Source organism: Falco peregrinus, chromosome 5 (assembly GCF_023634155.1).
Source record: "Falco peregrinus isolate bFalPer1 chromosome 5, bFalPer1.pri, whole genome shotgun sequence".
NCBI lineage: Eukaryota > Metazoa > Chordata > Aves > Falconiformes > Falconidae > Falco > Falco peregrinus.
In genome coordinates, this window is record NC_073725.1 from 96,355,146 (window position 1) to 96,372,536 (window position 17,391).

Sequence of the window (17,391 nt, forward strand, 5' to 3'; positions counted from 1 at the left end):
CATTACCGAGTTATTAGTTACTGATATTTCTTGTTTATTAATTTTTTTTGAAGAAAAAATCATAAGAATATCTTATGGGCTTAAATATGATGAGGAATTTCTGCCACACAAATTCCATAGCCTGACTTCTGCGAAACATGGACGTACATTTGCTTACCGTGCAGAAAGGCCTAAATTACCAAATTTTAAAGGAACCTGAAAGCCCATTTTTCTAATATCCTTGCATTCCTAAGGAATTTTATTTGACCTGAACTATAAGCCACTAAGAGGTAAGCCACTAAGATCATCATCTTAATTCTGACAAAAAGTTTTTAGCTCAGGCTATTACTGAATTGGATTAATATGCGTTTGGTCTTCTCAAACAGAAGTAAAGATCAACCCTGAATCTTTAGATTTGGCAGTGTGTTATCTGAAAATAAAGTAGTGCCAGTTGTCAGTGGTTTATGAAATATAGGCTCTCAGAAGTAGAGAAATTAAACAAGCATAGGGGACCTTTCCAGTTTTAAAGGCTGAAAATGACAGGTATTGTGTGTTTCATTTGCATGAAATACTGGTATTTCAAATGCTACATTCTATTTGTTAAACTATTTCAGAAGAAACAGACGCACAATTATAAATGTTTTCTTATCGCACATCCCTGTACACATAAAGAAGGTTCTTAGGATACATATCTTGCTGAAAAAATTGATGTGCCAAGTTAGTATATAGCTTACTACATCTTTATGTACATTTGTTAGTCACAGCAGAGTCACTTCATTGTATTTCATACACACGCAAGAACAACATGAATTAAATAGTGTCTCAAAGCAGAGACTTTCAAGACACACATAATACCCACTAAATATCTGTGATTAGGTGCAAATTATGTTTTTTAATGAGAACAGTTACATTCCAATACTAACAAAAGTATTTGGGGAAGACTCAACAAGTGACCTCATATTTTGAAAACATTAACAGGGTAGGTATTGAGGAAAAGGCTCATTTATAGCCACTACTATGTCATCTGTGAAATGTGCATCACTATTTTAAGCTCATGCAGTTAATTGTACGTTAGATCTTTTAGTTGCGAGGGAGTCTGCAATAAAGTAAGCCTAAATTAACGTCTCTGCCTTGCAGTCTTCATTGATTATGCAGCAATTCCGTAGGCTGAAAAGTTGCACATTCGAGCAGAGCTGACTGGCCAACATGCAGGCTGTTTGGCTGGACACCCAAAATCCTCTGCTCAAAAGGGGTCAGCTAACTTCAGTAAAAACTGTGCAGGCAGAAGATTCCCAGTGTGAGCATCACAGAGAGCAATACAGCTAAGTGGGATCTGTGGCTGGTCCTACAAGATAGCATTGCACACAGCAAACGCATAAGGGAACTGAATATTTATTCCATCAGAAGAGAGTAGAGCACAAGAGATCTGCAACTTTACAAAAAGGGTATAAAGGTACAGAGGACTTTAACTGGTCCATGTCTCTGAGCAGGATAGGACTGATGGCATGGGCCCTCAGGGTCCTATGTGGTTATTCATCCTCTGGTCCCCACCTACTCCAGTAGCCAGGTGGCATCTCTCCCACCTGCACCTTCCCAAGTGCCTTCCACTTGGTGATGCTAACCCAGTGTTTTAGTTCTCCACTTCCTAAGGAGAGACACCACCCAGACTTTCTAGATCATTAGTAAGATTTTGATTGTTCTGTACCATGAGGAGCTGTAACCTCTTTCAGAAAGAGCCAAACATTGTTATTGGCAGCTCTTTTCTCTGAAGTGCCACAGGGCAGAATTGGGCCTTGAAGGTCTCGTACAGCAGCTGAATCAATAAACAGCTGAATGCGTCTCAGAAGGAAAGCAAATCTTCCTTGAGATAAAAATATGGATATTATTTTATCTTATGTTGAAGTTTGCTTTTTGACAATTTTGTGACTGTTTCTTTGCTTTAAGCACTTCTGTGATACACAGTGGATTTTTAGAATACGGTGAACCAAATAGTCTGGAGCTTACCTAACTGGAGCATAGAAGCTGAACTTCTACGTTTAAATGTTTTAAAAATACCTCACATATAGATTTCAGCCATTCCAATAAACAATGAATTATGGAGAACAGACTTGTACTGTTTTCGTAAGAAGACTATATGTTCTTTTAGCATCCAGTGTTAAAGAAAAGCTATTTTTATTCATGGTTTTGTATTGATTATTTGTTCCTTCTAAAAGAAACAATCATGAACCACATGATATCAGAAATAAACAAAAAATATAGACTAGGCTGTGGCTTTAGTATCTTTCCTAGACTTCATTTTTCTCCTAATGTTTTGCAAATAGCTCATGGACTGGTAGTGCAGTGGGTCAGCATCAAAATAAGATATCTATTGCTTTTTTGTGGGTTTTCAACATTAGAAGCTGTTTAATCAGGGGAGGGGGAGGGGGCATTTTAAATCTGGCTGCCAGTTATTTATCTTCTACTTTTTTTGGAAGAAGATATTTTCCTTCTACCTTGAAGCCTAAAAGCAGAAATCAAAGCCTCAGTCTAAGGGAAAACTTCTTCCACAAAGCAAAACAGAAACCAAACCAGCCTCGTGAAAAGCATTACAGAAGAACATTAGGCTGTGCATATAGGATTGTATCAGCAGGAAGAGCATAAATGGCCCTGCTTATGTCTCCACCTCTCAGTAACTCTCATGCAGCCGCTGCTGCACTCCCGCACCCCTGCCATGAGGGCACCAGAAGCTTGATGGGAGTTAGAGATGACACAGGGGGGAAAAAAACCCCAAAAAAACCCAAAACATTGCACATGCCAGCACAGTCTTGGAAAGAATCATCTACATAATCATGACCCTAGACTGTATGCCAGCACAGTCTTGAAGAGAAACATCTACATAATCATGACTCTAGACTGTATTTTCTAAATGGACAATGGCACACTTGCCCTCTCCTTTTATTTTTTGCTTATCCTACAAGTTTGTTTTTTTTTTTTTTTTTTTTTGTGAAGGGTCCAAGGTCCTCCACAGCACCTAGCAGACTGTAGAACTACAATGAAATAATAATAATACAAATGTGAACAGGGAAGCAGAGTAGTGAATGCATGCCCTAGGTTTGCTAGGCTTTAAGAAAGTCCTAAACCACCTCTGTACCTCCCAAGGCACTTAGCACTTCAGTGTAGATGTCACAACATGAGAGACTCCCTGGGTTGAGACTGCGAATGAGGATGGTGAAATGATCACAGTCCTACCCCAAGGTGCCTCAGGGTGAAGAGTATATACCAGTAATCTTGTCTCACAGAGTGGCATGTTCCTCAGGAGCATTATTTCTAAAGATCACACAACAGATGAGAAAAACTGTGTTTGGAGGGTATGCATCAGACCATCATGTGCAAATCCACCAGGATCGGTATGAATGAGCACTGAGAAAAGGCAATTCTGGTTGTCTGACCTCAGCACTGATGAGAACCAACTCAAGGAAAGCCTAGGACATATGAGTAAAGCAAGAAAATTACTCCTATTTTGTGTAGGAGTGGAGGCAGTTATCTCTGCTTGCTCCTTTCTATGGAGAAGAGCTGGTCGTTGGAGATGGAAAAGAGTTTTGGATGAAGGCAGAGAGTTCCCCATGCCAATGCCTACAAAACAACAGGTCAGAGCGAAATACGGGTTCATTTGCAAAGAAACACTTGCAAAGTGATCTGCATTTCTGCCCTGAAAAACTAAATCACGAATTCTCAGCGCACACATTATCCCCATTTATACACATTTTGCCCTGACATGCACAACACAAATGACAAGGTATATAAAATATGAATATGCATGTATAAGAGAAACTGATATAACCTGAAGGTAACATTAAAGAAATGTCCTCTGCATGGGCCTGTGTCCTCACCTGATTTGTGCACCCACAAGGTGTGCAACAAGCGGATCATCACACTCCAAGCAAGAAACAGCTCTGCGGGCTCCTAATCAATCACAGTTGTTAGACAGTCCTGTGAAATCTGGAAGCTACATAAGACATGCCTCTAGAAATGCAGTACGCAAGGATGAGTAACACTCCCAGGAGCTGACTCAGGGATGCTCCCACCTTGCACAGCACAGCCACGACCACAGAGCTGCTTCTTCCACACGGACTGGTGGGTTTTTTTCCACTATGGTGGTGATTTAATGCCAGATTAGCAGCCATCTGGTGGGAAGGAAGGTCAAAGCAGAGCTAAATTCACACCAGCCTCAGCATGTGGCTTTTGGAGTTCCTTACAAACAAATCTCTTGGTATCACTTGATGATTACAGCCATATGGATATGTGGGAGCAGGCAGGAGCTTATCTGACTGACATAAAGCTGTAAAAGGTGACACTGATTTTGCACAGGGACCAGCAGTGGTCTGCTCACTATTTCTGCATCCACTGCAAATGCAAGGGAAAATGTGTGAGGGCCTCAGACCGCCCTCCTATGGTTTCATCCAAAACTGGCCACAGCAGCCCAGGAACACAGAGCCAAGCTGCACAGAAATGAAATTTCATTTCAGGATATTTTCACACAAAGCCCTCCTGTTTTATGCTGCCCAGCTGTGTACACAAATGCCCTCCATATATAACTTCCAGTGAAAAGTTAATGAAATGGCTTCCTTGCTCGCCTGCCAAAAATATAACTGAAATTCTAATCTCAAGACTTTCTCCAAAATAGCCCCTTTCTGCACTAAAATTCTCATAAATCAGAAACATTTTTGTCTAAAATAAGCCTGTTTTCATTGTCTTGCAAATAGTAAAGGGTCTAGCCCCAATTTCTTTAATCGGCAGCTCTAGCCAGCAGATTTTTGCTGTAGGGTGAAATTCAGCCCTGTACTGAGGGTCAGTACAAGGTCAGCACTTAAACCATAAAATAGGGCTTAAGTAGTAAATAGAGCCTCTGTTCAGGATTATATTTCACCCCTTAAAAGGACTAGAGTTCATATGAAAAGGGAGATTTACTCATATCATAGACCTGGCTGTAGTGACATTATTCACATTCAAATAATATCTTATCCCATGAGTAATCCCATTGGGTGAGATTGTGCCACAATTCTTAGTGGTACATCCCAGAAATCCAAATATAGGAGCAGGCTATTTCTAACTGCACCACACCAAAGCATCCCTCCTCTGGTCCTGGGGTTAATAGCAAGACCTTCCTATACCGCAGCACTCAGAAATGCCTTTTCCCCAGCACGTCCCTCTTGCTGGTTACTCAGGGGCTTTAAGAGACTTTTACAAGCAGCAGTAAAGCAGGAAGGACATAACGCCATGAGACTCTTGCAGAAGGAGAGTTGTCCTGGAGACACTCAGAAATTTCCCAGTTCTTTCACAACCTTCCAGCTCTTTACCTGGTTTGCAGAGGCTGGAACGAAAGTACAAGGCTTGTACTTTTGTGGAGATTATTCTCAGCAGAGCATTCTGATCTGGCTTGCTATCCCTGCATTTAGGGAGCTAAATGACATATTTAGAATTTCTTTCTAAAGACTCAGAAGTCACTGCATACAATTTTACATTCACGCTTGGACACTTGTTTCCTGAATTGTGCTGACTTGGGTCCAGAAGCTTTTTTCACTCTTCTTCCAGCCTGAATTAAGTCATTGGATTAAAAAGCTTTATAGAAGACTGATAGTAAAGAAATACCTCTCAGTTTCATGTCACAGAAAATGCCAAATGCTTATAAGATGAATGCTATAATCTAAGCAGACTGTTTCCAGATAAGAACACCACACACAAAAAAAGCACATTTAAAAACTGATGACAAGGATCCCAGGGGGCTCAAATTCCTGGAAGATGCCTTGTCAGCTTCAGGACTATGACCAAATGAATTAATCAAGACAACCCTTCCTTTAAGTTGTAAAACAGCAGATTTAAAGACTCTCTTCCAATGGAAAGGGAGTATATGAAATCTGCAATGGTCCTGGCTCACCACTCCTAATTATAGTTTTATAAACTGAGTGGTCCTTGATCTTTGAACTGGAGGGTCCTTGGAGATGGAAGACTTTGAATACTGCCACAAAAGTGTAATGAATGTACTGTAAAGGCAGTGGTACTTCTCTGGGTGGACAGGGTTAAGTTTAAACTCACACTCCTATGCTGGATGTTGACTGGAAAAATAGTAGTGAAGATTTATAGATTTATTTAGGTTTGATTGCCTTCAGTAAATTTGTTCCACAAAGAAGAGAAAAAGTCCATTTAATTCAGCTGCCAATGCTGGGGAAGACCTGAAGATGGTGTTTCGTTCACCCCTGGGAGTTTTCCAAACCAATTCTGTTCTTTGCCATATTTGGTTGTGTCAGTAGAAGAAAACATGCAATAATAATATAGACATGTATTAGTTGTTGATTTTCTCAGCAACATACACGTTTAGAGCCGAATCCAGGTATCCAAGGGTCTCCATAGTGCTTCCTACTGAACACAGCAAACTGTGGTGCACGGAAAATCTTAGTCTAAGGGTCAGTGTCAAAGTGACGAGTAATTCCATTAAAGCAAGGGTTGCATTGGCTTGCTTGTCCCAGTATGTTTGGGACACACACCTGTAATCATCTTAGGGCATCAATGAGGCAGGAGGAATAAAGCAATGTGTCTCATTTTTACCACTCCAATTCATAGAGAGAAAGGTCAGTTGTCAAAGTGGTCTCCTAGATCTAAGACCGTACAAGCCAGAAAGATGTCCGTACTAAACAGAATGAAGAAAACTGGATGTTAAAGAAAATTCAGTCTTAAAATGATAAGTATTTCAGAAGCTTTATAGTTTTTAGTGCTTGATTTTGTAACTGCTTCTATTAGAGGTGTTGTTGGCTTTAGATTTCAATACATGCACCACTGTCACAGGGTGGGTTGCTTCAAGGTGGAAGTGGAGCCCAATGCTGGGGTTTTTTTAGTCAACTTTACCCTGAAAGCTCAAAAAAATTTGTATTCCTTCTAATCTAGAGTAGTAATATAAATGTCCTCAGGGTTTTTCCTGGGGGGAGACAGTAAGAACTTTGAATCTAATTGAGTATTAGATATCTAAAAGCTGTGAAAAACAGGCATTTCAAACCTATTAATGAGCATTTAGTTCATTTATAGAACTCGATTCCTTGATAGAAATTCCATCAAAACAAGCACTCTGCAGGCCTGCTTTACTTTTACCCTGAGCCGGAGGGCAGGATAATCATGGATGTGAGCAGTTCAGTGCCAGTTTTCAGATGTTTTATAGGTCTGCAAGATTATACACAGATATGTAGAGCCAGACTGACAGGCATACAGAGGTGTAATAAAATCCTTACTGTTGGAGGGGTTCAATGAAATATTTAAAGATAATTAGATTACGAAAAAAATCGGCCTCCCTTCATCTCATTGAAAATTTGCAATCATTCTTCAAAATACAACAGCTTCTAAGTGCTCAAAACAAAATGCAGTGGATGGGCTAAATCCGGGGCATGCTGGTTGTCTATTGCTTATGAAAGATATTACAGGAAAAATTGAGAGAAAGACCAGAAGTGGAATTAGTTTAAATATTCATTGTTAACTGAAATTCAAAGGAATTATTTTTCCATCTATTTTTTAAATAAGTACTTAGAACTAAATCCAAATGGAAAGATACTTAGGCATCAAGAGTGACTGCTCTAAGTGTCCAATAATAAAATACTGGACATAAAACCCTTATCAGAAGAGCTTAACGATTAATGAGTAGTTCTGTGACTTCAGGTCTGCGCTGAGAGCACATGATTGTATGAGAGGACTCAAATCCACACCTTCCAGAAGAAAACTCTCATCCGCAGCTATCAGATACTCTACATAATATCATGGGTTTGGAGATTCCCAAGTGTCTGTGTCTGGATGGACTACTTAAAGCTCATTGCTCCAGAGAGAGAGGAAAGAATGCCACAGCCTGGCAGGTGGGACACCTGCATGAAGGGCAGGAATTGGCTCTGGTGCCTGCTAGAGACACTATTCAACTATCCACTGAAAAGTGGGAAACCTGTGACAGGTAATCTCACCACACTGCTGAGAGCAGACAGAGAGGGATCTGAGCCTGGGCCATGCCCCATCCACCAGCTGCTCTCACCAGCAGGGATTTCACTCACATTGGTGGGAAAGGACCAGAGCATCTCCTCTGGGTCTGCCTCAGGAGTGCTGGTTGGCAGAGGTTCCCAACGCAAGTGGAACAGCCATAAGTACGTCAGGATGGTCCTTCTCTCCATTCCCTCCAGTATTTTTCCTACTTTAATTCCTCTTGTTTCCTCAACTCTCCCATCAGCTTATTGCTCCCAGTTACACAATCCCCTGCATGTGCTGCACAGAAGGTTGAATCTGGGACTATGGTGCTTGCTGGGCAGAAGAGCACCTTCTGCAAAAGCACCTTCAAGCAAAAATTAGGTACTGACGCTCTGTGTCAACAAAGTTTCTTAATAGCTGAAATAGTTCTTTCTACAACTGAGATTCATCTCTTTGAAGCAAATTGCACAAGGCCCCTTTACCACCTAAGTGACGTTAAAGTGTTACAGAGATCTTTGCTATCCCCCTAAACTAAATTAATTTTTATTTCTAGGAGTCGCACAGTCTCTTAGGGTCTCCTGATTATATAGTCTCATTCTAATTTCAGTCTTTAATCTGAATAAACATGTTAGAAAAACACAGACACAATTAACTTAATCATAAATTCAGATGGATTGTTTATTATCTGTCTACTTAATGTGCTTATGATTGCAGCAGTTAAACATGATAATGTTTTCTTTTCTCACACATAAATGAATATACACAGTACAGAAATATATGCGGGAAGAAAAACTTCTGCCTGAATACATCAGTAGGCTCCAGAGATAGAGAAGTAGACGCATTGCCCGCTGTGGTGCTCTACAGAAAAACATGAGCATTGCTGTGATGGTGTTGAGACATTCAAGAACTGATTACTGACAAATGATGTTCTTCTGGCTGAAATATGCCTACATGCAGTTTCAAAAGAAAGTGTTGTTGCAGCAAAGATGCAGATAGGAACACTAATTGGCTATACGACTGCACTCGTGATTTGAAAGCAGAAGTGTACGTTTTGGGTAAATAAGATCACTTGAGTTCTTCAGATACAGTTCAATATCTTCCTACTGAAGCAAATTAATCAGACATCAGAGGTACAGAGAAGAGTTTTCTGCTGTGTGATCTTCATAAGGGAGCTGTCTTAAAAAGGGGTTAAACCCATCTAACACCAAATTATCTGGTTTGTTACACGTCCATGGCAACTAACACGTGTCAAAATGCTATCACATATCCACAAATGCTTCTATGCCAAAATTAAAGTTGGAAAATGATCCTTCCTCTTCCCACAGCATATTGAGAGTAAATAATTATTTCAAGCGTGCATTCAGTTAAATTAATGATTATTACTCAGATTTACTTTTCTCTGTCATTAGACTAATTTTTTAATGGCCACATAGTACACCACGATGAAGTTATATTTGGCTTGGGAATATTTAAGTTTTAGCTAATCTAAAAACACACAATACTCCCCCCTCCCCCAACAAGAATCATTTATTATCTTTGCAACCTCGCTCTTGGTTCTCAGATAAAGCAGCCCCAGCCACATGTTCTCAGTATGTATCATTAAAGCTAAATTCAAACCGGTATTTCCTATCTCTAGCCTTCCTATGGTTTCTGACTTCTGTGTGTTGACAGTGAAGAGAAAATGGTCTTCGAGGCTAACTTAACTCTCTTAACCCATGCTGCATGCTGGCTCTTTGCATGACACTCCCTTTTGCTAAATAGACTTTAGAAATAAGTTGAGAGGAGTCTTAGAAAAACAGAGCGCATCCTCGGGTAATGACAGTTTTGCAGGGCTGCTCCATGTAACACACTTCCATCAGATGCTGTTCTTTCAGCTTTTCACCTTGTGAGCTGCACTCACCCCACACACTCATTGAGTCAGTAGCCAATACTGAACTAACTCACAGTTTCTTCCTTGGTGGTTAGCAGAAGTCTAATACACCAGGCAAGTCGCACTGTTACACCTATAGCAGTTCTGAACGCCACTCAGACAAAGCTGAAGTTTAATGCCTTTTAAGATTGTCGTATAGACATATCACCTGTGTTGACTGCTGGTCCTAAACTGACATCATGGCCTATAAATCAGTCAGTATTCCTGACTGACAAATGCCCACTCTAACAGTACATGGGCAAAGGGGAAGATAAAAGAATGGAAACTCCAAAGTCGATTCAAGTCTTTTTGCTCTCAGTTTGCTTCTTTCTCAACTTTCCTCATTTATAAATACTACAAAACCAAGTAAAATTCTATGATAAACTTTTTTTCCTGGTTAAAAGAAAAAGATGTTATATGTTACTGGAATTTTAAATCTCTGAAATCCATACTTATATTCCAGGAGTAGGCAAAACAATAGAAGTGATGGTGAGAGGCAGGAGAAGTCAAAAGAACCATAGGATGAAGCAGTTGTGGCACATGGTAGTCATTCTGGTTAGACAAAGCTGTGACCAAATGTATTGGCTGCAGATATTTTAAAAAATATTACTGCTATTATAAAACAAGACATTAAATATATATATATATATCTAGCATAAAGTATTTGAAATGTACCCATTTGAGTCTCCAGACAAGCTATGATTTTTTTTCCTAGTTTGTTTATGACCTAAATAAATAAATAGGCTATGAGCTTTGGGTAGGTGTTCACTTGATCACACTCTTGGTCCCCAACCTCACAATCAGTCCTGTTCCATCAGGGATAGTAATCACTAAGCAAAGGCAGTCCAAAGAGCAGTGGAAGCTTCCTCAGCTGTCACTTGGAGGGAATCACCAGTGGTTGTGGGAGGATAGTACAGTCTCCATGCCTTAAATTTTTTCATGAAAAATAAATACAATATAAAACTAAGCAGCAGTTTTTACAGTATGACACAGCAGTATTACTTGCATTAGGCCAATTTACCACTTATGATAGCAGTAATAGCACTGAAAGCCAATAAAAGCGGTCTGTTCGTTCAGAGATTGGCTTTTATGGCTTATTCTAAATATTATCAAGTGAATCAAAAGCTGTCATTATAGTGTCTAAAAAGCCTTCGTACCTTGTAAGCAAACAGTGTGACTTTGACAAATAATCATTAATATGCCTGTGTGAGACCAGGGCTAAAAGAGAAAGAAAAAGGAAAACCCAATATTTCACTTTACATAAATCATTAAGATCATTTCAGTTAAATTTCATACAAAATAAAACAGTTTTATATGTAAAATGCTATAGTTTTCCCAAGTAGTTTTTTTTTAATCTGTGAACATTTTCATAAAACAAAAACTTGCCAGATAACTGAGCAATAAATGATTGAACTATAATGATATTGTCTTATCAGCTTTGGGAAAAACAAATGATGCGAGTGCCGAGGTAGCGGCTTTTGGGCCAGCACCTAACATTTCCTTGCTCCCACGCTGCCTGCCAGAAGCCCCACAAGCATAGCACCGCTCCCCCTCTTCTTGCTTCACAACGGAAGGTATGTTCCTATAGAGCTAGGAAGGTGTAACTTGATTTACCTTCTGGCTCATACCTGGCCAGTTACTTTTGCAAGAAGCTCATGGGAGAAGAGCCAAGGCTCTGGCATCTCATCTCTCAGCTGCACTCCACCCACCTCGTGCCTGCTGGGATGTGAAGACGAGTGTGCAGAGAGAGACCTGTGCTCTCTCTTGGATGCGGGGAACATGTTGGGTATATGGGATTTCCTCTTCCTGGTATTCCCTGCTGCCACCCAGCAATACCAGGGCAAGTCCTCTTCAAGACTGCACAGTCCATCACTACCGTTTGCCATTTTCTAGTCTTTGAACACCTCGAATGGCACTGCCCAGTGTGCAGTCACCAGCACCATTTCAGGATGAAGATTTGGGCTTACCACTGTCTGCCTAAGACAATTACTAGCAACGTGGCAGTGATGTACATGTAACTCCCTGACGTGGCTGAGTTTGAGAAAAAGATGGTGGCAAAGAGACAGACAGGAGAAGACACTCTTACTCTGGCCCTTGCACTATCAACATCAGTGTCCAACATTGCTTCTTCGTGTATTCCTGCTGCATAATCTGCTACATCTCACAGATGAGCTACTCCAGGCGACACCTTGCACACCCAGGTAGCCCTGCTGGCCCTATAGAAGTGCCTTCATCTGTTTCAGATTCCGGTGGGTAGGCATTACCTGGGCTATCTGGAAACAGGGTAAGAAGGACAAAGTGAAAACACAGCAGGAGCTTCAGGACATCAGGTGGAATGAGACACCACAAGCGTGGGAAGGGTGAGCACAACACCACAGAAGAGGGTAGGTACTGGGAAGGCTGGGTGTGGACTGCACAACAGTTCTACCTGTATAATCAAGGCTTTTCTCAATTAAAGGGTTTGGACTGCTAAAGCATTAACTGGACTAAGTAAAATCTTAGCTGCACACACACAGTATGCCCCTTCTACTCATTGAAAAATTTTTCAGTGCAATGACAGCAAGAGGATTTGGGAGTCCCAGTTATTCTCAGCACCCTACAAGGACTCTGGCTGCCGGTTTGGGGGCCACAGTGCTGCCTCAGCCCCCAGGTGAGCTGCAGCGACCCCTCAGCCATGCTGCCAGACACCCAGGCTCAGGACTGAAGACCAGGGTATGCAACTGAGGCAAAAGCTTGGGACAAACTGAGTGCCTTGGGCCAGGCATGGCCACCTGTCAGGGCTCGTGCATCAGGTACAAGCCCTGGGCAGTTGGCTCAAGCACTCATGCTCCCGCAGCAAGTGCTGTGGCTCAGGGAGTTTTCTTGCCTTTTGCTATTTACGGTGTTTGGGGCCCCACTGGAATGGCAAGCTAGCGTGCTTGCCGTTGATGGCGTTATGTGATATGTTGTGCAGCTGCACGGAGTGCATGGGCTAGCAGAAACATGTGGTGCTGCACTGCCAGGGGAATTATTCCCCCAACACAGACCTTTAAGAGCCACGTGTGTTTTGCAGGCAATTTATGTGAGCAGAAAGCCAACAGACCTCCTATTCCAAGCTTCTAATTTCTTTAGCCAATTTTTTTTTCCATAGATTAAAAAAACTCTCCAGAAACAGTACATTAACACTAAGGTAGAAAGATCCCAGGTAGAAACTGATACACCAGGTTTTGCCTAAGGTACCCTAAAGCATGGTAGGAAACCTTTTAGGATCTTCTACATGCTTGCATTTATCCAAGAAAAGGTGCATGCAAATTTATACACCTACACCAAATAGAGCTGCTTCCTTAATATAACTCCTACTGAATTATGGTTTTGATTAATTCAACCCAAGGAGTGAAAGCATAGGTTAGAGCTGGTTCATTTGCTCACAAGAATCAAAGGACTTCAGTCCATTTGAATCTCCTCTTTCAGACAGCATCTAAGTAACTACCAAGCTCCCTCCTAGAACCAGTAGACAAAATGAACATCAGCTTTTCTGTGCCCAGGCATAAACTGGTCAACAACCAAGACCTAGAGAACATAAGCCACTCACTGAAGTTAATGCCAGCGTTGTTCTTCCATTCCCACCACCAATATTTTGCAGCACTGATTTCAGTCCCGAGCATTCCTATAAAATGGTAAGAAAAGATTTTAATCACACAAAGGTTCAAGTGGTTTGGAGTGTTTGCTTTTCGTGTCATGGGTCCGCAATGCATGTATTCATCACATTCAGTTTTCCTGTATTATTTTTCCCAGGGGTTCAATCCCCCCATACTTTAGCCCCACCTTCACCTCTGTGTCACACACAAGTTCTTTATTATTGCTGAAGAAAGTCAGAGCACAGGACCCTGCGGAATGCTGTGCAACCTGAAACAACCTATGAAACACTGACAAAAAGCAAATGTTGGATATGATTCTTTTGACCAAGATTCCAAAGGCAAAGTTGCTAGAATTACTTATATGCTTGAAGTTAGGCTTGTGCTTAGACATGTTGCAGAGTCTGCCTCTGATTGAAGAGGAAGATGAACGCCTTGGCCTATATTAGATGCTATATCTTGGGTATGGTGTTGCCCTGTTTCTAATTGCTAGTGTAGCCAAGAAACTGTATCCTTCCCTCCACCTGAGACCACCTGCAGAGATACATTTTTCCCCTCAAAGTTTGCACAAGAGCCCCAAACTCGACTTTAATATAATACATATTTTCTTTTTTCCCCCCTCCTCTCTAATGAGATGCATTGATATTTTTTACCTGCGTGTACTATGTTTTGTTAATGGGAAGTGTTTCAAGCACTGTGTGGTAATGGACTGTGGGATATGGGATTATGTATTTATTAATCTCAAGAGTGCTGTGTAGACTGTACCAGTGTTACAAGCAGACTGGCAGAACAGGGATTGAATTCTGGCAGGAGATCTCTTCAAAGCTCACCCGTTAGGCTGCATTTGGCTCTGCTTTAAAACTTTATGCTGAGCTATAGCTGTTTTGGTCAACTGTGCTACAGACAGGCTGCCCTGAGCACTCTGCTCTGGGTCAGTCAGGTCAAAACTAGGGTGACCTGGTGGCCAAGGAGATGTGCTTTGAGCAGCTGACCACTATGGTTTGTTGCATAGTGTAGAAAATGTTGCTACATCTGGAGATAACAGTAAAGAGCTTTAGTCATGGTGTGTTTCCACTGACAGAAAAAAGCTCTTTCCACCCATGGAGATTGTATTTATACACAGTGATGTCTAAGTCTAGTTATACGTGAGTTTACACCAGCATGCTACAGCCAAATACACCCTCACCACCTCTCCTGCCGCGATAGGTCGGCCTAGATTTTTTCAGTGTGGTAGCTTTTAGAGAAATGAAAATAATTTTTTGCACAACTGAAGGACTGTCATTTTAAGATAAAAAAGCCCGCTTTATCCCCTGAGGGAAAGTTGGAGAATGTTTCATGGATTTGCCCTTTGTAATATTCTGGTTTGTCTGCAGCAAGGGGAGGAAATAAAAACTAATGGAAAGAGACATTTCTTCTTGGATGAAAACTGAATACTTCCAAGAATGCATTCTCAGACAGTACTCAAATACTTAGAAGAAACAATTGCTAGGTCAAATGATTCACGATGTCCAGCTCTACTCAGGCACTTCATATTTATTTTTCCTAATCAGCTAAAAACTATGACAAATTTTTACTTTTCATTTGAGACTCTCAAATCCTTTTCACCCATAAACCACTAAAACAGCCTATTTGCTTCATGAAAGTGATTAATGGGAGTGGAGGTGAAACAACTACTTAAGACATGTGAAAATAATTCTTTCCTAGGTTTGGTCATCGGGACAGGAACATACTCTACAGCAAACCAAGTGAAAGCTCAGCCCAGAGCCTTTTCTAACTTCAGAACAGTTCAGATCTCAGCTTTGGAGGCTTGTTTCATCTTCCCCTATGCTACCACATCTTAAGGAATGGAGACATGCTACAGATAGAGACAGGAACAAAGCAAACCTTTGTACCCAATGATCAATTAGATACACATAATACTTAGATATTCTAAATACCCAGCTTTCTGGGTAGCTGAGAGCCTTGACTGTGGTTGCCAGTGCCCAGCACTTCTTAATGAATAAAAGCTCTGTATGTTTCCAAGAAAATAAACAGAAGTAATTGTAGCACCCAAAATTGGTAGCTGTAGGTGAGGTAAAGATCACAAAGGACTGCCATTGATTTTGACGACAGAAAGGTTGAGCCCTTAATGAAAAGGCCAGTACTGAATTATTAGAATCTGGCTTTCTGTGATTCTTAGACTTACTTTCTAGTATTTGTTTTATTGCTCTTCCAATTCTCTTCCAAAAAAAACCAAATGGCAGCACCTTCTTTTTTGGCCTGTGATAACATCGTTTGTGCAATGCCAGCCTGTTCAAAATCTTCCATTTAATTTTATAAGCTCTGGACTATGGCCCTAGAATTGGTTTTAAAACAACCAAATACAACACTTTTGAGACAGCAGATACTAACAACCTTCTACATAAGTTTTAAGAGGTCTCTTTCCAGTACTGGCCACACTGATCTCCTATCTGTGTCCCTCTGGAATGCAGGTTGCGTGTAAAATTAGAATCAGACCCTGTAAGAACCCCTGAATTCTCCATTCCCTTTGACTGCCAAGAAGGTGACAGCAGTCGTCACCAGCCAGGTACAACACTGGAGTTATTGATATGGAACTTGCCTTGGAATGTATATAAATTTAACCTAAAATTTCAACTACTTTCTTCATCTACATTGTCCCTTATATACATCATAAAAAAAAAATCCTTATTTGCCCTATGGTGAAGACTACATGAACTATGGCTGGATGAGGAGTCTATTTACTTTGTCTAAGTAAGGCAAGCTTTCCCACATCCAATGACTATTGGAATTAATTTGTGATCTTTTCAGCTTCTAATACATATTAATTTGCAATATACAAAACCATTCAAATAAATAATTGTACAGACTGAATAAAAAAGCAATTTAAACTTTTCCCCCCCTAACTGGAGACACTTTTTACAAATAGTTCTTTTAAGTAGTCTTAATAGTATCTCTTTAATATTGCCATTAAAATTCACCAGAGTTCAAGAGCAGAGCAAATTTACATCTGTTAAAATAATGGAATTGACACTGATATTACATCATTGCTATTTTAAATAATCATTCTTCATAATTCTAACCTACTTGCTTTAAGTTGCAAATAAAGGGCTCGTTCCTACTTTCATCAAAGTCGATGGTAAAGCTCCCTTTGGCTTTCAGGAAGCAGCACCTAGCTTCATAGACAGGGGCCTCTGGTGATATGCAGTGGGGTTCGACTGCGTTCACTAATGCAGCAAAGAATAAATCCCTCCGAGAGAAAAATTACTGAGGACTGTTCCATGAGCTCCAGTCAGACTGGGTAATTGTACTGGACTAGCCTGTTCCAAAAAATATCACAAGACTCTATAGGCTACACTCAGTTCCAGGGTAGTTATAGTTCTTCTGCTTAGCTTCACAAGAAAGCAACGGTACAGAAGTGGTTTTTGCTGTTCTAGCGCAACTTTGTGGATTTCCTTCTTTAGTATTTTGGAAGAGATTGTTGGGATAGAAGCATAATGGCAACTCTCACAGATTCATCTGCTCTTGGGAGAACATTAGAAGTTTCACTGAAAATGCATAACTGTTCTTCTATGAAGAATTCAAACTGAACCTAAAGGAATTAAAAAGATACAAACCACACAACTAGAAAGCCACCTAGAAAGTGAATCAATATAGTCCTCTCATTTACAGAGGAAAACAAAGCAAGGATTTTTAAGAAATATAGAGGATAAGGCTTATAACTAAGACTATTTGAAACTGGAGGGAAAAAAAAATGCTTTTTACTATCCATTTAACACTTAGAGGAACCAAGTTTCATACCTAGCTATTCGTAGGCTGCCTTCGGGTTCTTCAGAAAAAAAAAATTCCATGTCCACACCACAGTTTCTCATCTGTAAAACTGCCATGATTCAGCTACTGACCCAGACCTCAGGTTTTCAGGGA